The sequence below is a fragment of the Spermophilus citellus genome (genome assembly GCF_964194105.1).
Source record: "Spermophilus citellus genome assembly, chromosome: 4".
Taxonomy (NCBI): domain Eukaryota; kingdom Metazoa; phylum Chordata; class Mammalia; order Rodentia; family Sciuridae; genus Spermophilus; species Spermophilus citellus.
In genome coordinates this window covers 167976803-168000435 of record NC_138185.1, presented here as the reverse complement: position 1 = coordinate 168000435, position 23633 = coordinate 167976803, and positions in this window count along the sequence as shown.

Genomic DNA, 23633 nt, shown 5'->3' with positions numbered 1-23633 from the left:
TTTATTCAAAAGGCCCATTTTGAATAGTTTATCTACTCATATTTCCTAAATGAAAGGCCTTCCAACTAGGGTATGTACATGTAAAACTTTCCCTTAGGTTCTCTGACAGACCTAAGGGAGCCGATTTCCAGATCCTCAGATGCCATTTATTTTCTTTCTTAAAATGATACTCCTGAGAACAAATACACTCAGGGCAACAGACTAGTTCTCTGTTCCCTCTTTCCCCTTCACAATAACCCTGTTCCTATTTTATGAACAAAAGGCAGACTGGATCCCACACCAGGATGCAAAGCAGAAACCCCAGAGGCAGAAAAGAGACAATTCAAACACTGCTATCGCCCTTCCTGCTGGGAAAGAGAGTCACATACTGGGTTATATATCATTTTATTAGTCAGTTGTTTCCAATATATTGCTTTTAATCTAGTTAAATAAAAACTGAGTCAACTCATTGATTTAAAAAAGAGAGAGAAACAACTTTTTTCTAGTCATAATGAAAGATCACTATATAATTTTTTGGCATCTGACTGAAAGGAGCCCAAAGAATTGACTGGCACTGAAATAATAAAACATTCCATTTACTCACTTATCAATGGGATTTCCCAGTGCTTGCAAATATAAAGAATAAAAAATAGATTTGATACTGATGCTAACTCTACTTTATTCTAGGTCAGGAATGGCTCAGTGGTAAAGAGTTTGCTTAGTATGTACCAGGCCCTGGGTTCAATCCACAGCACCATGAAACTTCTATCTCATTAAGACATAGATTTCTAATTAATTTTACTTTTTATATTTTATAATTATACAACCACATAATAATAATCTATATAGAAAACATTAACATTTTGAAACTTATAATAATATGGTAAGAAAAATTTAACCTTAATATAAATTGTTATGATATTTAAACTCATAAATGTACTAGATATAAGAATTTTAACAAAATAATTTTAAAAGAGGAACATAATAGTTTTGTTTTCATTTTGTTTTGTGAGGTTTTGGGGGGTTTGTTTTTGTTTTTTTGTTTTCCCCAGGGATTGAACCCAGGGGCACTTAACCACTCAGCCACATCTCCAGTCCTTTTTATAATTTGTTAGAGACAGGATCTCACTGAGTTGCTTAGGGCCTCCCTAAGTTGCTAGGACTTGGTTTGAACTCACAATCCTCCTGCCTCAGCTTCCCAAGTCTCTGGGATTACAGGCATGCGCCACCACACCTGACTAAACATAACAGTTTTATTTTTAAATTCCCATATTTATATATGTGGTAAGTTACACTGCTATGGACTAAATATTGACCACCCCAAAATTCAGATGCTGAAATCCTAATCCCTAATGTAATGCTATTTGGAGGTACAGATTCTGAGAAATAATTAGGTTTAGATGAGGCTATGTGGTTGGAGCCCTCATGATAGGATTAGTGCTCTTATAAGAACAACAAGAGAACAGAGCCCTCTCTCTACCATGTAAGGATTCAGAAAGAAGGTAGGTATCTGCAAACCAGAAAGAGTATTACCAGGCACGGAAACTGCCAGCACCTTGATCTTGGACTTCCCAGACTCCAACACTATGAGAAATAAATGTTTCTTATTTAAACCATTCAGTCTCTGGTGTTTTGTTATAGCAGCTCAAACTGACTAAGATATATATCATTTACATCTGCTTAAACTTGTATATATAAATTCAGAAGTTAAATTGAAATGTGAAAAGGAATATTTCATTTTTCAAAATTCTTCAGGGGTGCACAAGGAAAAAAATAGAAGACAGTTTCTATGAACCAATGCCAAAGCTCTTTTTTTTTTTTCCTTCTTAGTATTATTCCTATAACCTAGATTAAAGGAACTTTAGTAGAAATATCCTGAAAGTTTATAATGTCTTATCTTATCCCCATGCTGCACCTAGGAAAATTACTTTGTGGTTCCTATCCTTTTTATTCCTACTTAAACATCTCAGACTCACATTTTATAAGTGATCGTTCTAATTTCTCAGTGGCCCACAAATCCCTTTCTGTCATAGGCATGTTATTTGTCATATTAAGATAAAATTAACAGTGAACCTAGAAAAGCAAACAACTCTGTGGTCCTTTCCCCACGCAGCACTAATGAACACCTTAAGGAAGGATGGCTTGGAGTGACCAGATATCTCTTCCTAGCTTTCCTTTGTCCCTCCTGTTACTTGGGCAAACAAATAAGTCCACAAACATTTAGCCCAGTGATCTCTCCCTGTAAACAAGAAATAAGGGATAAATTCCCTTCTTGGGAGTGCCAGTCAATAAAATCAATAATTAAAATTTTATTCTAGGCATGGCTTTGGATTCTTTAAAAATGGAATTATACTACAAGGTTGCCATCCACCCATCCATAGATAATGACAGTGACTGCATTCTAGCAATTTTGTAAGCATGGACCTGTTGATTGCTGCAGAAGACTTATTGTAAGTCTGGAGTATAGATTTTTCTCAAAACAACTCCCACCCTCTACCCCCCTTCTCAATCACCTCAAGCTTCTGAGAACTGGTTGAGCTCAGATGGTCAACAAAGTCTCCTAAGATCCTGTCAGACAAAAGGTATTGCTCTTTACTCACCCAAGACAGTGTTGGCCACAGCCTGGACAGAAGAAGGGCCTGGTTACCCCAATACCTAGTCCTCTTGTCAATGTTCCCACTCAGGATATATAATAACAGAGCCTTTGAAAGAAAAGTTCTCCTAAAGATATTTATGGGAAACACTCATTGAGCATTCGGGGGGGGGCTTTAGGTCCAAAAGCTACAGTGGAAAATATGGAAGAAAGGAGGAGGAGGAAAGAAGACATGTTCCCAGCCTTAAAGAACACACCGACTAGCTGGAAAGGCAAGATAATAGTAGAGAATGTGTTCAAGGAAAAGATACTGTTCAATGCTTAGTCATGACTTAAAAGCAAATATACTCTACAGACCCAGCAGGGGATGACAACTAGCAAATCTTTTAATTGGATGCTTCTTAACCTTCTTGAGTGGATTCTAATTTTTTTTTCCATACAATCAAGAATTCTTGCTACTTTCTAAATACAGAAATATCCATGAAAAAATGTTGAATGAATTCCCACCAACATGTTTTCATTCCACCATCTCACATTTCACCACAGGGACCCAAGTTCAGTCAAAGTCATGCTGTGATTCCCACAAATAAGGTATAGGTTGGAGGGAAGCTAGCATTTTCCTTTCAGATAAATGTATAATTAAAACCCTGATTCATGGATTTGCTAATTTAACTTCCTGCTGTGGACATAGGACATACTTGGCAGGAAGAATAAAGAATTGTTCCAGAGAATTCAAATTGCCTTTTCTTCCCCCCCAAGTACTTCAATATGCCTGTCTTTGAAGAGTGATTAGAAATAAAATACTGTGAGTGGGAGTTAATTCAAGAAGAAGGTAAAGGACAGAAATGATCGTAGAAATGTGATAGGTGTTTCTCAAGAGCAAATAAGGGAAGTTCATCTATGATGGGGTTCTCTGCTGTTGAAATCCCAGAAGTCACCATGCAATAAGGAGTTTGCTCCTTTCCATCAAGGCGTGGACAGTAATGTCAGCCCTCAGCCGCCTCCAGCTGTTTGTGCTCTCACTGAGATGCCAGGATTTTGTCAAAGCCACATCCTGCTGAGCAACAGGGTTTGCAAATTCTAGAGACTGTTTTTGCCCCCAGGGCAAAATCACTAGGCTACTCCTGAGCAGTCCCACGCTGGCAAGACATCCCCTCTCCATTCTTCTCAGATCTGCACAAATCCTAAGTGTCTGGTTTTCTATTCTCTTTCTCTTCACATATGCTAATCAGCTTTTCATCACTGTGTCCAAAATACCTGAGAAGAATAACAAAAAAAAAAAAGGAAAAGTTCATTTTGTCTCATGTTTTCAGAGGCCTAAATCCATGGTCAGACAGCTCCATTACTCTGGACCTGAGGTGAGGCAGAACATCATGGTAAGAATGTTATCAGAGAGTGACAGTCAACCATGAAGTGATCTTGGTCCTTGGGTGTAAGGCCTGAAATGAGGGCAATTACTCCAGCACAAAAACAGACGTACAGCAAGTAAGGGATGTTATTTAGAGCAGGTTTATTGCAAAGTAAAAGAAAGATGTGAAAGTGAGATACACCCTGGGGGGGGGGGGGGGACAGATCAGTTATAAACCAAAATGTGCTGAAATGATTAGGCTTTAGGCTTTTGTCAGGATTCAGGGTGGGAGCTTGCAGTAGCACAAAACCTTGGAAGAGCATGTGACTCCACCTTTCTGGGAACAGCACTTACAACAGCTGCTGCCTATCTTGGGGGAAGTCATGTGCCTGCACTGTGAAAACTGAAGGCATGTGCCTGTGCACTTGGGTTACTTTGCCCTCCGGCCTACTGTCACCAGCAGAAGGTCATGTAATAATTGACTCACAGAGCAGCTTCTGGGTGCATATGTGACCTTGTGAACACAATATATGTCCACAATCTTCAAGAGTGAAAAGTCTGCCCACCAGGGAAGAGGAAATTTGTCCTTGTGGCAATACATGATGGGTATTGAGTCTTCTGGGTCAGTTGCTGGTCAGGGGCCCTTTGACAGCTACCCCCTTCTCTCATTCCTGCTCATCTCTAGCTAACTACCTATGCTCACAGAAAGGCATGATGGAAAAAAGCTGCTCAGCTCATGGTAGCTAGGAAGCAGAAAGAGAAAGAAAGAGGCCAGGGACAAGATAAAACCTTCCAGGGCACACCCCCAGTGAGCTGCTTCCTCCAACCAGGTCCCACCTCCCAGTAATCCATTCAGCTGTCAATGGATTAATCCACCTGTGAGGTCAGAGCCCTTGTCAGCCAATCATTGCCTAAAAGATCCACCTCTGAACCTTGAAGCAACAAAGATTTTGCTTTCAAGACATGAGCCTTTGGGGGGACATTCCAGATCCAAGCCATACCACACCGAACTCTGAACTTCAGCTAGGTTCTATTTGGTGACTTCATTCCTATAAACCCTATCTTCAGTTCATACTGAGTACTCAATAAATATTTGTTAAATTTTCAAATAATTATATTTCCATCTCTTCTTCCTGGTTTTCTAAAAATTTAGCACAGCACTGTCAAAGCTATTTCCTCATTTCACATCCCCTGAATTCATTACCCTGTCTACTAAGATCTCAGTGCCTACATGGAACTTGGTCAGATTTGCTAGATAGTAAGGGAGCATTACCAAGAAGGTACTAACTTGTCATTAGTGCCTTTATTCTCCACCTCTAAATGCCATTACTCACTTCATTCCAAGCATTTGCATAGCCAGCGTCATCCACACATGTAATCTAACTTAGCATTCCCAAAGTCCATTCTGATTTATGAAATATTAATTCTGTGGGATGTTAATAGATGTTACAAGAAAAACAACCTGTAAGTAATACGTGGAAATACCACGTATTATTTTTCCATCTTTAATACTCACATCATTGAGAAGTTCTGGTGAAAGGGATTTAAGAGATGGCAAAACTTGGTCCACACAAGACTTCTAAATATTTTAACAAGGGCCCGTTTGCCATGTGATTTCTAGTAACATCCCATTTAGCTATATTCCCTACAACATGCTCTGGAATATATGGATACACTGCATTCTAAAAGCAAATTCTGAAATTAAATATATTTGAGAACACACTAGCAAGAGAGTCGATATATTGATCAGTTTATGTGAAGAAAGAAGAATTTGTGAACAAGAGGAGTCTGGTGCTTGATCTCCAGAAAGCAATTCATATAACTAGGAGAGAAGAAAACAAGAAGCACCATCAGGATGGCAAGACCCAGGAAAGGTAAGTCTGAAATGTCTTCAAGTTGGCAGTAAAGGTTGGAAAGGAGGAAGGTCATGGGATAAGTTGAGTCCACATGCACCCTTTGGGAGGAGAATATTCCAGGCAGGGTGGGATCCCTGCTGACAGTGATAACAATCAGGAAGAAAAAGAAACAGTAAGTCACCGAATTATCAGCATACCACTCCCTGGTAGAGTCCTCTAAAAGGTTAAAAAAAATCTATTCAAGGATCAGTAGTCATAGTTTATTGTCTAAAAAATAAGCCTCTTTTAAAATTCTTGTCTCCCTCTGAGTCTAATTTTTCACATTCTGATTAAACATTCCTCTATCTGCTTTTGCCCTTAAGGAATCTTCATACAACTAAAATACCACTTAAAAGAATATGGCGTCCAGACTGGCCATTTACCTTTCTGGTTTTACCCATAATATAAGCACATTTATCTCTCCAGGGATTTGTAGTGTAAACTGAATAAATCTCTTACTTTAATAATGTAGCCCCATGGTAATTTAAATCTCAGCTATTTCTGAAACATCAGATTGGTAAAGTAATCCTACTACATAGGGCTTTCCTTTTCACACACATGCCAAAATGAGATGTACCCACTAAATTGTACCCCAGGCACGGAACAGCAGTCTGTTATTATTAAGAAAGTTTGCAAAGATACCTGCTCTGTCTAGTGCTTACATATTTAAATTTCTAAAAGCTTGAGATGACAGACTATCTGTTGTGTATCTAAAGATAAAAGCACCTGCATTCATTTTAACCAGGCAGCGAGCAGCATGGAACATGAGCAATGCCAATCCCCAGCTAGTTTGTTTGCCTTCATAATTGGGTTGCCATTGTGCCCAAGAAGAGAGGTAGGATAAATTTCCTGTGAAATATAAATAACAATTTTTCAGTTATTCCTTTCTCAACTGTAACCTGCATAAGTACAAGAGTCACCTCCCCTACTCGAAGAATGTTTAATCTCTTTTCTTGCCCAATGTGGAACCTTCTGTCCTGCTAAGAAAACTTCAAGTTGAAGCACACATCTTTCAAGGGAAATGCTCCTTTCATTGCAAAAAGGTCTTCCAAGGAACTAGATCCATGACAGCATATGCAGCTTTCTTAGCATGGGGGAACTTCAACTCACCTTTTCAGCTTCTTCCTCCTAGCAAATCCCTCAAGCACTGAACTCTGGGAGTGGGCTGGAGGCAGAACTCTGCAATTGACTTATGCACTCCTGGGAGTTATAGCCTTTGGCATATAAAGTATTTGTTACTCCTTTTCATAAATGTTCTTCTGCAACCAACTTTGTGTTAATCACCACATTGTTTGAGCAGCCGATTTCAGAATTTCATTAGGATTTCTCAGTAGCAGTAATTAGATTAAGAATTTACCCATATATCTTGGCTACCTACAAAGGGGTAGGGAAGAAAAAAAAATTCCTTCAATCAGAAAATATCTATTAGGTACCTACTAAGAGTTAAATATTCTGCTAAGTCTTGAGAACAGTAAAGGTGACAGCTCAGTACATTCACTAAATTAGTAGTTCTCAACTGGATATGATTTGGTGCCCTGCTGTTATGGTTTGGATGTGAGGTTTCCCCAAAAAGCTCATGTGTGAGACGATGCAAGAAGGTTTAGAGAAGAACTGATTAGGTTTTGAGAGTCTTAACCCAATCAGTGAATTAATCCCCTGACTGAATTGACTGAGTGGTAACTGAAGGCCTGCAGAATGTAGCTGGAGGAGGTGGGCATTGGAAACATGCCTTTGGGGTATATATTTTGTATCTGGTGAGTGGAGTCTCTCTGCTTTCTGATCATCATGTAAGTCATTTCCCTCCACCACACCCTTCTGCCATGATGTTCAGCCTCACCTTGAGCCCTGAGGAATAGAGCCTGCTGTTCATGGACTGAGACCTCTGAAACCATGAGCTCCCAAATAAATTTTCCTCCTCAAAAACTGTCCTGGTCAGGTCTTTTAGTCACAGTCACAGAAGCAAAAAAGCTGACTAAAACAACACACAGGCGCGCGCACGCACACACACACACACACACACACACACACACACTTAGCAATGTCTGGAGACCTTTGGGCGTGTCACAGGTAGGAGGAGAATTCTCCTGGCACCAGCAGGTAGAGGCCAGGCATGCTGCCCGGCAATATACACTGAACAGGACAGCCTCCCACAACAAAGATTCATCCAGCCCAAATGTCAACAGTGCCAAAGGTTGAGAAACTCTGCTCTAAAGCGGGAAAAAAAAAAAATAGTGAAATAACAATTTGAAATACAACTTGCTTCAGTTTCCTGATTCTTCCCTGTCCTGTCCACCTAGGTCAATCAGGTGCTGGCAGCCCTGTGTCCCTTGCCTTGGGGCAAACAGGTGTCCAGCAGGAAAACAAGCCTTTTCAACTTCTGTGGGAAAAAGGGCTTGGTGGCAAAGACCGAATTTTTTATAGAAACTTGGAAGGGAAAGTGGAAGGATTGCTCCAAGACTGGAAGGAAACACTTCTAGATTAAGAAGAGAATGGATAGAGGGAGAGGTCTGTGTGTCCCAAGTAGAGGCATCTAGTCTTGGCTTCCTGATAACAAAGGAGCAGGAGAGAAAGAAACAGTCATGGATCGCACCTACATCATGGCAGCCCTGAAGGCTTGTGCCCCTAGTATAGCCAGAGAGAACCACCAGACCTAGAGATGTCATGTCTACAGGCATGATGGTCATCTGAACAAAACCCATTGCACCAGAGCCCTGAGCACCCCTAATAACTATAGTACAGACTTAGAGCATTATATGGAGAGAGGAATTTCAAAACTGGCCAAAGTTCACCCTACTCTGTCCCACTTAACCCAGCAGAATAGAGACTTGGAGGCCATTTTTGTAGAACTAAATCCTGTTAAATTCCTTGAATACATAAATTTACTATCTAAAGGTGTTTAAATCTACTTTGGGAAATAACACTAACAGAGGAAACAGGAGCTTATTGGTAAATCTTCACAGGAGACCATCCCCACAATCTCACAGATTCATAACAATAAAACTTTGGTTTTATGCTCATGGTTTAGGTCAACTACCACAACACATATTTTCTCACCTAGCACTCAAGCTGAAAGAGCAGCCCCAGTTTGCCATAAGCCATTCTTGTGGCAGAAGGAATGGGAGAGAGTGGACAGAAACTCAAGTTTCTCTAAGTATCCAGCATGTGTCACATTTGTTCACACTCCATCAGCCAAAACAAGCCACATGATCAAGCCCAACATCAATTAGGTGGAGATGGATAGCCCCCTTACAAGAAGAGAGAGAAAATACTAATAATTACCACCCAGACTAAACATCAGAAAATATAACTATGGGTTGAACCAAGAAGGTGGGAATCTGAAGTGAGAGAGGGGTCCGGAAAAACACCGCCAACTATGTGAACATTGAGATGGGAATAAAGAAAGGATATTGATACTGTTTATGATATTTGATGTTCCAGGAAGTGAACAACTTATTTTTACCTACTGTCTCAGTTAACCCAAGCATTCTGTGAGAAGAAAAAAAAAAAACTCCTCAGGTAGTGGCCAATTAAATACCCAGTACTAAAATCCACATCCTTTCCAACACAAATGAGTAGAACTTACCTGACAGGAAGACAGGATAGCATCACAGGCCAAAGAGGCTAGGAATATAGTCTCAGAGAGCAGTTTCATTTTCACATGGCAATAAAAAGTCTGCCCTGATCAGAATGCAGACTGGGTCTGAGAGTTGTGAGAGCTAAAGCTGAGTGGAGAGATCAGGCTATGAAGAGCCTTTATAGCCCAGAAGAGTAATAAAAGGAAGGAGGATAGATTGGGGTCAGGACATCTTGCATTTAATAGCTGGATGACTGGGGCAAGTGTCCATGGGCTCTGGTGGTCAAGCTCACTCATTTATGAAATGGAAAGGTGTGAGAAGGAAGATTCAGCAGCAGATGAGGTCTCAACTCCCCTGTGGAGGCCATGCAGAGGTCTACTAGATTCTAAGGAAAGATTGTTAACTCAATACTGTGAGGTATCTCGCTTACCATCTCTTCTCAGTTCCTCAGTTCTCCTGGACTGCAAGAGATGTCAGAAAGGGCGCAGGGCCCACCACACTCCCAAGACCTGACTCGGGAGCAGAGAGATGCCAACCCTACTACTCCCCATTCTAGCAGGCCTAGAATTCTGACTTTTTATCAAGAACCACCATCACTTATGTGATGAATGAGGTTTATGAGAGACGAATGTGGCAGGGAGACACTCCAGAGAATGGAGAGCAGAGGGTATAATCATAAAAGGCAACCAGGGGGGATTGGGATTTTATGGTCACTTGGTAAGTAGGTTTGTGAGCAGGAAAGCAGGAGGACAAAGAGGGAGTGGCACTTAAGAGGTGTTTCCAGGGTGAGGATGGAAATGTACCATCTCTGTGTGTTCATTTGGGACATGGATTTAAATGCCTTCCCTTCAGAAATGGACTCCTGAAATAATTTAAGAGTGACTGAAATCTTGCCCCCTTCACCTGCTCAGAGTAAAAACAATGATCTGTGCTTTTAAACAAGTCAAACAATTCAGAACTTTGGCCACTTTAAAGTGCTCTAACACCACACAGATGGCAGTTGTCACTCCAGTAAATTAGCTAAGGATATTTTAGGTGCAATTGTTAAGGGCCCATTATTTACAGTGTCCCTGGCAGTGCTGAGCACCCTGTGGTTATGCATTGAATGTAGGATGATACTGATTGCCTATTAAAAGTTTTAAATTGAATCCCACAGATCTGCCTCCTGATTCAACATGGGGGGAAATGCCTTTCTACAAGAAAATATGCAAAATATGTATTCCATAGCTATGCCAGCTGAAACATGACTCATTTCTAAATCTTTAGATGACTTTTAATTCTATAAAGTCCAAACGTCAGAGTGAGAATACATGGGATTCTTGTCTAACTGCCACTGTGGCTACTTACCCAAACCAGGAGGGAGATAGCAGGAGAAATTCAACCACTTCAAGAGGAAAGAGAAACGAGAGTGCTAGCCCCCTCACTAGAAAAATGTAAGTCAGACACACTCGAAAATCACTTTTGACTGTGAAATTTGAGATAAAAAAGCACCAGAAATGGAAACTGAAAGGAAAAAAAAACCTGTTTCCCTGAGCCAGTGCTCAGCTATAAGCAGCCTTCAGAAAAGGTTTGCTCCCTCCTCCAAAGCTTGTGCTCTTGTTGAGATACTACCAAGGTACAGAAAACTGTCCATCAATTTAGCTCTCAACAGTTGAATTGTTTTAACTTGGTGGTTGAGAAAGTAAGAATGAAAAGAACAGAGTGGTCCTTATCTTGAAGAGCTTATAAGATTATTGAAGAATTGAACTTATACATTATTAAATAGCCATACAAGGATGTTACCCAGTGCTTTATACGAGAGTTATACTGTCAGGACTCAAAAGATCCTGAAGTCCTGGTCCAGGCCTACCAACAACCATGTCTCAGCTTCTTTTTATTTTCATTGTGCACCAGATACCTTGTGAAACTGCCCCAAATCAGCGTCTGACAGTTTCCACATACTACAGAGCCTTTGAGCTCAAAGAATGGTCCAGCCAATATGGACAGAAATGGACAAGAATGACTTTATCAGGGTATGATTCTGGAGATGTGCCTTGAGGAACAGGTATGACTTGAATATCAGGCCATGGGAATGGGGGCAATTAGGGGACAATGTGAATAGAAGCCAAAGAAGAAGAAAATTATCCTCTTCCTGGAGTCTGGATTCACGCAGAGGGGTAAGAGACAAATGTGGGTACAATTAAGCAAAACCTTAAAAGCTAGGTCAACACATTTGGAGTTTGTTGTGGTTTGGACATGAGTATCCCCAAAACACTCCTGTGTAAATGCAAAAATATTCACTGATGAAATTATTGGATTGTGAGAGCTGTAATCCAATTAGCCCATCCTAGTTTGAGTGCATTAACTGAGTAGTAACTACAGACAGATGGGGCATGGCCAGAGGAGGTGGGCATTTCATGCATGCCCTGGAAAGGTGCATCTTCCCTATAGGGCTCTCCTGCTTCCTTTCTCTGCTGCCTGGCTGCCTCGAATGGAGCAGCTTTCCTCCACTGTGCCCTTCCACCATGATGATCCGCCTTACTTTGGTCCCAAAGCAATGGACCTCACCAACCAAGGTCAAAATCTCTGGAACAAAGAGCCAAATAAATTTTTGTCCTCTAAGTTGTTCTTGTCAAGTATTTTGGTCACAATGATGAAAAACTGACTAATGCAGAAATTTACCTATCACGAGCCATCCATGGGCTATGTGTGTGAAATATTGAGCATAACAGCCAAATGAGGGGATAGGCCTGGCATTGCAGGCTCCCTGTCAGGGATGCATGATGCAGGTGTGCTTCCCTCCTCTAGCTCTACCTAAGATCCCACACAGCACCTGAGATGGGTGTGACTTGCCAAGATGTCAATTGATCTGCTGACCACAAGACATCAGGAAGCAAGAATCCACCCTTGAAACCTTATCCCTGCCTCTGATGTTCCCACTATAAAACAAAGGAAACACGGGCTCACACTCTTTCTAGCATGGAAGCTGACCCTTAAGGTCATAGAGCCATCACGCCCTCGATTTGAAAAACTTATGTCTGTGTTGCATGATTTTTCACCGCTTTCTTAGCTTAATGTTGCAGCCAGCTCTTTAAAACCCAGTTCGTCTCATCTGCGCAAGTCCTGGGTGAGATTTACCTATGCAGAATCAATAGAAGTTTTTGAAGCTGGAATCAGAATTTGAAGAACAACAATATGCTAGGAGAATGGGACCCACTAATAAAGTTGAACACAAGGTATATTGAAGCAACGGAGTCTGAAGCATAGATGAGGCAGATGGTTAATGCAATACTGCAACAGGCCTTGAACCAGGGTTGTGAAAGTGAGTAATGAGAGGAAAGCACAGGTCCTATGCCAAGATGACATGTTTTGAACAGAAGAATGGACAAGATCTGGAATATGACCAGAATTAGGGGACAAACAAGAAAATTCAAAATGACTCAGAGATCTTGAGCCTAGGTCAGTTGGATATTGATGAGGTCATTTACAGAAATAAAAATATTGAGAGAAGGAACATGAGCCTAGGGACAGATGACGAGCTTGCCCTGAGTATTGCCAAGCTTCTGGTGACATAAGGGAAAGGGCTGTTTTTTCAGTTGGTATCTATATATTGCACATCTCTATTTTTAGAAGCATTTATGAATCATAAAATGCCCTAGCTTGGCTAAAAGACAAACTGTTCCATTTTTAACTGCTCATGTATTTAAATTAACCTTCAGCCTGGTCATTTACAGCCACATTTGTACGCTGGCTCTAGTTAATTGTAGGCGCTGTACAAGGTCACTCTGGCCTAGAGAGAAGTTCAATTATGATACGTATTCTGTTGTTAAATCACAATTCAGTCCTGCACAAAGATAGTCATGGACAAAGAGAATGAAGGAGTAATTGTAATGTCTTCCCCCCCAAACACAGAAAAATCCATTGGCACAAACCAATTAACACAATCATCATCTTGAGGACACCCTGGAGGAGATACTGGATGACAGGATACAGAGGCAAATTCTGTAAGCACCACAGCCCCAGGGAGCAAGCAGTAAGTACAATGGCAAGAAAGGGGTCCTTTTCAGTGAAAAGACCACATTCCCAATGAGCAAAGGGGAGGAAGGAGGTATGACAAATTGGAAAAAGGAGGAAAAACCCAGCAGGTAGGGTTGTCCTGAAGAATAGCTATTGAAAACCAGCGTTTTCTATGTACTTTGAGAAAAATTAAGAAATAAATCAAACATGAGTCAGTAAGACCCTTTGGGATCTGAAATAGGACAGGAGAACTTTCAAATCTCAGACTCCAGTGGAAATGATCAAAGACATTTTTCACAAGTACATACACCATTTTGTTCAACCTATGTAATGTATTTTTACAAGTTAAAGATACAATTTACAGTTTAGGTCTCATTGCAAATGTTTGAAGAGCTCTTCTTGAAGAGCTAGCACATTTAAAGTATCGGCTTAATTTCTTAATCATTTTCTTATACAAACTTGAAAGGTCTCAAAAACTCCCATAACTATTCAATAGCTTCTTGAAACCAGTCAAAACAGGAGTGCCACTAAATTTGAGAGAAGTTATAACCTTTATTTTTAATTCCTTCTGATGGTGGACTCCCTAACTTAAAGGCACCTTCAAGATTCATCCTTGATATTTTATACCTGTCCTCCCACAGATTGCTACAATTCCACTGTTGAGCATCTAAAACACTAGAGTTTCCACTGGGATTTCAGTATCCTCCTGGATCCACACCTTCCATTTATCAATGTACATGGGTTTCCACATGTGAAAACATTCTCACACTCAAATGATTAAAATCTTATTAAATTATCTGGTAACCAAACGAGTACTATCCAGTGCTTATTTTCTTCAAGGATAAAGAAGGAAATTCAAATACTCAGGAAAAAAAAATACACATTTGCAACAGCTACTCTGAGTTTCCTGCAAGCCAGAGTATCACCTGGCTACTGAACATATTCCAGGAGGTGGCAGTTTCCTGTAAATGAAGAAAGGCAACCTTCTCCAGATGAGGGGTTTACACTTTGGAGCCTGTTACAGTTTGGATCTTAAATGTCTCTCAAAAGCCCCTGCGTTGAAGACTTGGTCCCCAGCTGATAGTGCTATTGGGAGGTGGTGCCTAGTGGAAGGATATGAGGCACCAACGGCGTGCCCTTGAAGGGCGTTTTGGCATTTTGAATGCAGCAAAATATCCCCTTGAAGGGGACAGTAGCATTTTCACTCTGCAGCGATTGGGATGTCATCCTGGATACAGAGTGAGGTATCCTCCTTCCCAGGATTCTGTGAAATGTCTCACAGTCAAGGGCCCTGCCCTGGGACATCTTCAAAGTCCAAGTTTATAGTTGTTGTTTTTTGTTTTGTTTTTCGTTTTTGTTTTTGTTTTTTTCTTTAGCAACTACCTCCCAATGTGGAAGCTCCATATAAGGTGAGGTTAAAGTAACAACACATTTCTTTAGTAAACATGTCAGGACATTTTATACATCTGTCATAGTTGGGATCTGGAATGTCCCCCAATGGCTCTTATGTTAAAGACTTTGTCTCCAGCACAACAATATTTAGAGGTGAGTTTTGGGGAAGTGATTGGCTCATGAAGGCTCTGATTTCATCAATGGAGTAATCCACTGATGCATTCATAGCTGAAAAGACAATTGAGAAGTGGCAGTAACAGTAGTAGATCCTTAGGGGTATAGTCTTGGGGACTATATCTTGTTCCCAGATCTTTCCTATGTCTGTCTATCTGTCTTCCTGCCCTTTCCTTTACTGCCTGGCTACCACAAGTTGAGCAACTTTTCTCCATACCCTTCTGCTTCATGTTCAGCCTAGCCACCAGCCCAGAAACAAGGGAGCCAGCCAACCATGGACTCAGACTTCTGAAACCATGAGCCAAAATAAATCTTTCCTCCTCTGAGTTGATTTTCTCAGGTATTTTGTCATAGTGACAAAAAGCGGACTAACAACATCTTAGGACCTCTTCAGGGAGCAATCACAGGTCACACACATTTACTATACTGGTACTACTACTATTTAAAACTTTTAGAAACTGTTTGAGGATCGCCTTGCATCTGGCACATATGTGTCTTTTGAAAAATGTGTATTTATATATTCAAATATTACAAGATGAAAATTTATCTTCTCAAGCTTTTGCCTGTGTTTCCTAGTTTTCTTTCCTAGATGTAAGGTGCTATTCATTCCTTCAAGCCCTTCCAGAGAATACAAGTATACCCTCATGTATGTGTAAATTAATATGTACCTATACTCTCAAAGCAGTAGTACACTGTTCTGTACCTAGTTTACTTAATGCATAACTCTGCCTCACTCTTACTAATGATGGAATAGTGTTCTAATTTGTGGATGCTCTTTAATTATCTTCTATCATTGGATATTTGTTTTCTCTAATCTTTTCCTCTTGCAATAAATATTCTGTGCAAGATTCTCTCTGCAATTTTATGAATGTGTCTGTGAGATAAATTGCAAAAAGTGTTATTTCTGGGTCAAAGGGTAAACTCATTTATAATTGATAAATACATCTAAATTATCTCCAAAGAGATTGTGTAAATGACACTCTTAAACAATGCATGAGAGAGTCTAGACTCTCTCTTCCTCCCCATCCTCTTGTTTAAATGATCATGGGTGATAGCAGTTGTCTTTTGAGAATAGGTTTAATTTCTGAAAATCGCCCCAAGTCATTTAAAGTCAAGTCTGATGAATAAAAGCTTGGCCTTGTTAGGTAACATCATACTGAGTTCAAGATAAATTGTGACTCAAAAGTAATTAGATGAGGCTCCTTGTTTGGTTTGCAAAGTGATTCTGAACTCAGCTTCAAAAGGAGGTCCAAACCTATTTTCAGCAACAGTAGCATTATTCAAATAAATGCCCTGTCTCCCAAAGGAATGAACGCTGTTGAAGGAGATGACATTCAGTCAAAAGTAGAAGATCTGCTCTGTATATTAAATAATTCTTATGGCAATATAGTGACACTACATGTGAGATACAAAGATCAGATTATGAGACTTCTTGGTGTGGCTCAGTTTATGCAAATCAACATCATTACTTTTTAGCCCATCTTTTCTTTTATCCTTATGAATCCTCATAACTTCCTAGAGTGGAAGATAGCAAGTATATTTCTTCCCTCCCAAGTACAAGAATACCAGAGATTCTAAGGCCTTGCACACAATCACACTCACAATGTTACAGAATACACTCACAATGTTACAGAATACAATGTGTCACCTGGCATGTTGTTCAGGGAAGTAATCAGGTTGCTTCTTTATTAACAACAACCAAAAAAAAAAAAAAACCTCATAGTTCCCAATATGTGTTTCCAAAGATCATTGGTAGAAAAGGTGAAGCATAGTTCTGGAAATTATGCATGTTCTTAAAAAAAAAAAAACTGGGGATTGAACCTAGGAGCACTTTACCACTGAGCTACATTTTGAGACAGGGTCTGGCTAAGTTGCTGAGGCTGGCCTCAAACTTGGAATCCTCTTGCTTCAGCCTCCCAAACTGCTGGGATTATTGGTATACACCATCATGCCCAGCAAATTAGCATGTTCTAATGGCATTAAACTTAAACTTCTCCAAACAGAAGGTGAAGGTAAATAAAATATAAGCAGACATACTTAATACTTCTAGTGCTCTAGGAATGGGTAACAACCAACTCTCAGGGAGGGAAAAAAATTACTATAGCATTTGCCAGTTTCTGTGGTGTTGATGCTCATACCATTTCAAAATTCTCAAACTACCTCAACTGGCTCACAAAATTCCTACAAATTTAATAGGCTCTTGTGCACCTGTATGAGCAGGCTCCAAGCCACCCTTACATGGCAACTGTAGTACTTTCTGAAAGCATAAAAACATTAAGTTTTTGCCAAAAGGAAAAACTCAAACTCTTCTGGGCTTCAATATATTGTACCTCTCACTTTTGTACTACTGTGTATTATTGTGTTCTTATTTCATATATTTCAGAACTCAAACTTTGCTTTAAGCTTCATTATCCTTAATGTACTGTGCTTCAAAGCATGTAGCTTCAATTTTCATAAAAATACATTTTTTACATAGGTTGATATGTGAGTCTATTAACGTTCACTCATTCAGCACTTCCTTTCGAACCTTTTCTCTATCTCATAAATATGAAATGGAAAAAGCAGGAAGCATGTATAAGATCATTTTTCTTTATTTACATAATGAATAAATTGTAAGTAATGTGAATGGAGGAGTCAAAAGGGAATTCAATACATGGCAATTTGGGACATCTTGATAGGACATTTTGCAAGGAATCTGCCTAAATAGCTGTTGAAACAACACATCACTATCAAAAAGACAATTTTTTAAAAAACCAGAAAGTATGTTTCAAGATAGTTTCACAGGCTCGTCAACTCAATCTGCATGCGTGTAACTGTGTATATGCAGTGTGTGAGAACCAAGAGATTAGACTCTATGTGGACTTCCCAATAATGTCCCTCAGCATAACCACCTCAGAATGATGTGCACGCTCCATCGGCTGTACTTCCTTTGCCCAAAATGTTTCTGGAGCTGCCTTCAGAGCAACATGTAAATCACACAGGAAAACTTAATTCACACTTCTTTGTAATCACATCTTATTTAGATGGAAAATTAGGAATCTCCAACTTAATGAACTACCTTTTTCAGACTAAATGCCAAGTGACTTTTAGACATTTACAAAAGCCAAATCTCCCCTCAAAAGATAAAGATTTGTCAACATTCCAAAGAATTTCTCCCAAAAAAGTTTCAAAACTGTTTAGAACAGCAGTAGCTGCTTCGATGTAGCAAGTGTGTGGCCTTCCAGAAGGACACAGCCCCCACTTGATGAACATACTCTAGCAGATTTGTTTTTTGAGATCTCATCACATTATAGGAGGTCCCATTACATAGTGGTCCAAAATGCATACCTGGGAGTCAGTTGTGAGTTCAAATTCTATCTCCAATCTTTTCTAGTCATGTGATCTTGAGCAAGTTAGTTATTCTATCCACACCTCAGTTTTCTGCAAATAAAAAAATAATAAACACTCTCCCCATAATGTTGTTTTGAGGTTGAAATATGGGAAAATATGTAAAATGCATAACTCCATGTCTACGCTGTGATAATTACTCAAACAGTAAATAAAATTGTATTTTCTTTTCATTATAAACCACATCTCACAATCCTGCATGTCCTTTTCTGTAGATTAAAAAAAAAAAAAAAAAGACTTTTTTTTTTCCAGTACCAGGGATTAAACTCAGGGGCACTCAACCACTAAGCCACATCCCCAGCCCTATTTTGTATTTTATTTAGAGATAGGGTCTCACCAAGTTGCTTAGCACTTGCTGTTGCTGAGGCTGGCTTTGAACTCACCATCCTCCTGCCTCTGCCTCCTGAGCTGCTGGGATCAGAGGCATTCGCCACTGTGCCTAGCTAAACCTTATTTTTATGTGATGCTAAAGATAGAATTCAGTGCCTGACCCATGCAAAGCAAGCACTTCACCAGTGAGCTACAACCCCAGCCCCTGCAGATAAAACTCTTAATTCTTTTATCTCACCAACTAGAAATCTAGTAGTAGTCCTACACTTTTACTTGGTTGAGAGGGTTAAACTTGTCACATTGGAGTGTCCACAAGCTGAAAAAACAGAGATACCACAGTAATAATACTATGCACATATAATGAAGGAAGGGAGAAAAATAACACCTAGACAACAAAATAATCTCCCAGAAAAAAAAAATCATGATTCGAATGGAGGACTATGGAAATATAACCGGCTTTTAGTTAAAAATAGAGTAATGGTATTCATTAAATACAAGTTTCACATGGGAAAATATAAGCAGTCTCAATATTCTTAATCTCTTCATCCTTGCATAGTCTCATGAGCACCAAGCTCTTGACCTTGCTCACATCACATTATGAGCCCTGTTAGCCACTCCATGTCCCCACACCTTTGCCCAACAAAGAAGAAAGCCCTGGAAGAGTCATCACATTGGGAAAGAAATGGAGTGGAACCTAGACACGCATACCCCAGGAACAAGCTCTTGGGGCAACACACAAAGAGAAAGGCACTACCTTGGCAAGAGACTGTTACTCTCCAAGGCACCCAGAGAGGGGACTGGAGGAAGACAACTCAAAGAATCAGGGAGACACTGCAGCTCTTCTCCTTCTACTTTAAAGCTAATTTGCTCCCTTTCTGTCAGCCTTCTCGAGGGCCCTTTAATATTTGCCAAGTATGTTAGGTACAGCACAGAACCTACAAGAAACATTCTCTTCCCACAAGGAAATATTTCTAGACATTAATTTCTGGAAAATGATAAAGTGCATACATTGCAAATATAAAGGGTTATATAAATACTTAACAATTGAAGCATTTCTACCACTCTGCCTGCAAAAAGCCATTACCTCCGTCTTTATGACAGAAGGTTTAATGTTGCTGAATCCTGCTCAAGTGTAATATCCACTTGAACACTGAGGTCCAATTTTATAGTGGCAATTTTTTATCCCAAATCACAGTCACAACCCAATCCAATTCAAGTATTCTGATGCCACATCTTCCATGAAATAGCTTTTCTTCAGCCATACCTACTTTCCAGCTCACTGTCTTCCTAAATCCCCAGAGAGCCTGGCCTGGTGCTCAACTCAAAGAACTCACTCAATAAATATGAGTGGATGAATGAACACCTCAAAATTATCATCTGTGCCACCTTCTGAGAACTGCCCTAAATATGAGAAATAATACTGACAATTTTCATAGGTGGCAGGTGCTTTTATTATATCCAATCCTAAACACCACCTCACAAGGTAAGTAAAATTATTACTTATTTTACTCATGGGGAATTGAGACTTAAAGCCAATAGGCAACTACCTTTATCCAAGAACTCAAAATTATTAAATGCCAGAACTAGGAGTATAAACCCAGTCTGTTGGTCTCTAGAATCAGAACTCTTAACCACTTTGGTAAATTATCCCTGAAGCACCTGCCATATGATAGCTATTACTATCACAGCTTGGGAAGTTTGCTCAAAGAGATCTCTCACCTACCATATAACCACCACCATTTTTTCAATCTCTTATCATGGGTTGCTATAATGCCATATCTACTTGTTGCCAAGAACACTGCCAAAGCTTCCAGTTCTACCCAATCATAACATGCTCATCTTCTTTTAATTTACAGAGATTAGTGGGTACATCCCAATGCTTGGCCTTAATACCTAATTCTCAGTTCCCACACACTCAAAAAAGCAAGCAAAAAGAGTCCTCACTTCCTCTCATTCTGTTCCCTTAGCTTCTGTGTAAAGCAGGCCCAACAACAAGTAAACTGTGTCAAGGACACTTTGCTGTCCCAAATTGCTCCTTTCTCCACACTCATTCTCTGAGGACACTTTTCAGTCCTCTTGCAAAATGTCTCCTGGATAATGTGAGGGTCGGCAGTGGAGTCACAGTTTACAGGGACTTGGGTTCTAAAATCATCAAGTTAAATAATATAAACATTACCCTTAAAATTGTATACATATATACAAAAATGTTATATTTACATATATACATATATATATATATATATATATATATATTATTAATAAATCATTCATGTATAAACAAAACAAATGCAGAAGTACCTGCAAAGTACAGTGATGATGATTTTGTGTTCAATTGTGCAGTCAGAATTCTTACCCAGATGTAATTTTGAGAACCATTAGGCCAGAAGAAAAATCTAGGTGCCAGTGCCTACACATTCCAATCATTTTGCCTATCAGAATGTTCCTGGTAGCTGACAGGATTTGCACTGTTCTATTTTAATGCATGATACCTTTAAAACATGTTTTAAAATGTGTTTGCCACTGTGACATCTTACTGCAGGGTAGCTTCTGAAGTCAGAGAGTAGGTTCAGTTCTGAAATGGTGACAGTATCACCCAATTACCTGCCCAGATAGAACAAATAAATCTAGGGATAAACACAGCTCAATTTCTCAAACTGAGGTCTCTGCTATTGTAGGGAGTAAAGATGAGAAAGCAACTCATCAGAAAATTAACCTGCAACTACTTGCCTCTATAGCTTATGGCCATGTCTGTTTCTTATTATTTTCATTCATCTTATCTTCCTACCTATACCTTTTGTTCTTTTCATAACCCCCCCTTTTTTGGACATCTTTACAAAGTGCTTGTGCTGGACTTAGTTATTAATGACATCTCCAAATCTCTCTAGACATTTTTTTCTCCCTTGGAGGTCCCTGTTTCTTTCTCCGTTTATTCACAGCCTGTCTTTACTTCAAAGGAGAAATACCACTGTGATCCTTGAACACTTTGCCCCATTTTCAGATACATACCTCCCAGCACCAAACTTGTGAATGTTGCACAGATGCTGTCTGGTCGAATCCTGAACTGTTCATTCTAAATAGAAAAGAAGCAAGTCTAAAGATGATCCAGCACAGCCAGGAAGGCTGAGAAGAACACAATCTGCCTGTAGGTCATGGTCCATAGGCGCTCAGGAGCATAACATGCAGAGTACTATTCCCTGTACATCTATTCATAAGCAAGATCATTTCCAATCTCTTGCTTTCATTTTCTGAGTAATTTTCAAAAGTTTTAAGAAATGTTCATCATAGTCATGAGAAAAACCATTTGGGGAGGTATACAAAAGGAGACCAACTAAACTGGTACAGGGCCAACATGAAAATAGAGTATGAGTCGTCTTCTCAAGATGAGTTGGGAAGCCAGACACTCTCTCAGGAAGTTCACTTGGTTAGGAAGTCAAAGTCTCGAAAAAGAAAAGGCTGTAAAGCTTTGATTAAAATTCCCATTGCTGGTTATATTTATATGCCCATTCAGGTGCTCATAAAGGAAGGGCATTTTTATTAAGAACATTGTAGATCACTTTGAATACATTTCCCTGTACTTTTCTTCGCTCCTTCCTCTGTCTTTCTATTATGATATAAATTAAAAGGCAGAGGCATCAGGTGATAATGATGGATTTTCTCAGCTATTTGGCTCATGCCACAACAAACCTTAATATTATTTTAGCGATGTGAGTTATTTGACCTAGAAGGATCAACCTGCTCAATACATGCAGTGGTAGTGCTGAGGAATTAGCTTTCTTAGCCTGGGGCAATCAATAGATTGACAAACTAGCCTTTTTTTTTTTTTTTTTTTTTTAAGTCCAAGGCCTATTTTATGGGGAATATTCAGCTTGTAGTGTTCACACAACAAAGGGACCCAAAGCCTGTACAAAAGTTTTCACAGGTAAAAGCACTCTCGGGGCACTTTTATATCTTTAAAGAGGTTCTTATACACACAGAACCAACCAAAGGTGTAGGAGTGGGGAGCTAATAGACACAGCCACTCATGTGAAATAACTATGGACAGGTTTAAAAATACACAAACACAACCTCGAGTATCTGAGGGGGGAAGAAAGTTACTTTGTATGAATTATCCGATAGCTGATGCAACCTCAAACAATGCTCCTATAGCTATTTTGAAAACATTATGTGGGAAACAAAATAAGGAGTAAAAAGATGAAAAGCTGTGATAATGGGGAAAAGTGTTATTCATGCCACTTTTCCAGTCTCACTAGGAGCTTTCATGACCCAATCATATTCCCCTGTGTCCAAAGGTAGACAAGTATTTAAAGTTCATAGGAAGTTTGCCCTGAGACTACAGAGAACCTCCCAAAGAATCATCCATTATGCTATTATGGCTGGCAGCAGATGGATTGGAAGAGAAGTGTCCAAGGAAGAAGCATCTGGGATGCAGATTTCCAAGGGCTTCAGCCCTCTCAAAGAGATGAGGCCATTAGCCTCACAATCAGTCACTGGGAACTGCTCAAATGCATTCCTCCATAGAAAGCTAATATAGAACTTAGCTTCAGTCATTAAAGACTATAGGGGGCCTTGCACTGAAAAAAATGGGCTGCTTTCTCAATGAAAATAAAATATTCCTCCAGTAGACTTCAGCACTATTATCAGGGACTTGCCTGTTATGGTGATGTGTATTGCTTTTCCCCTCACCAAGGTTTTGAAATGTCCTTATTGAAAAGACAGAACCTCACGCAGTGAATTTTGATTAGAAGTTCATATCATCGCTTTCCTAACACCAAGCCAGTGTTCAAAGGATACCGTTACAGAGATCTGTCATTCCTAGCTGGAGAGCTGTAATATTTCAAACAAAAGATATGATAAATGACAAAACAGGCAAGAAATTATTCGATTTTAAAAGACAGTGTGAGCTATTTCCCTCTAGAACATATTAATAGCCCCCCAGCTGATCCCTCTGGTATCTACCCAGGGTG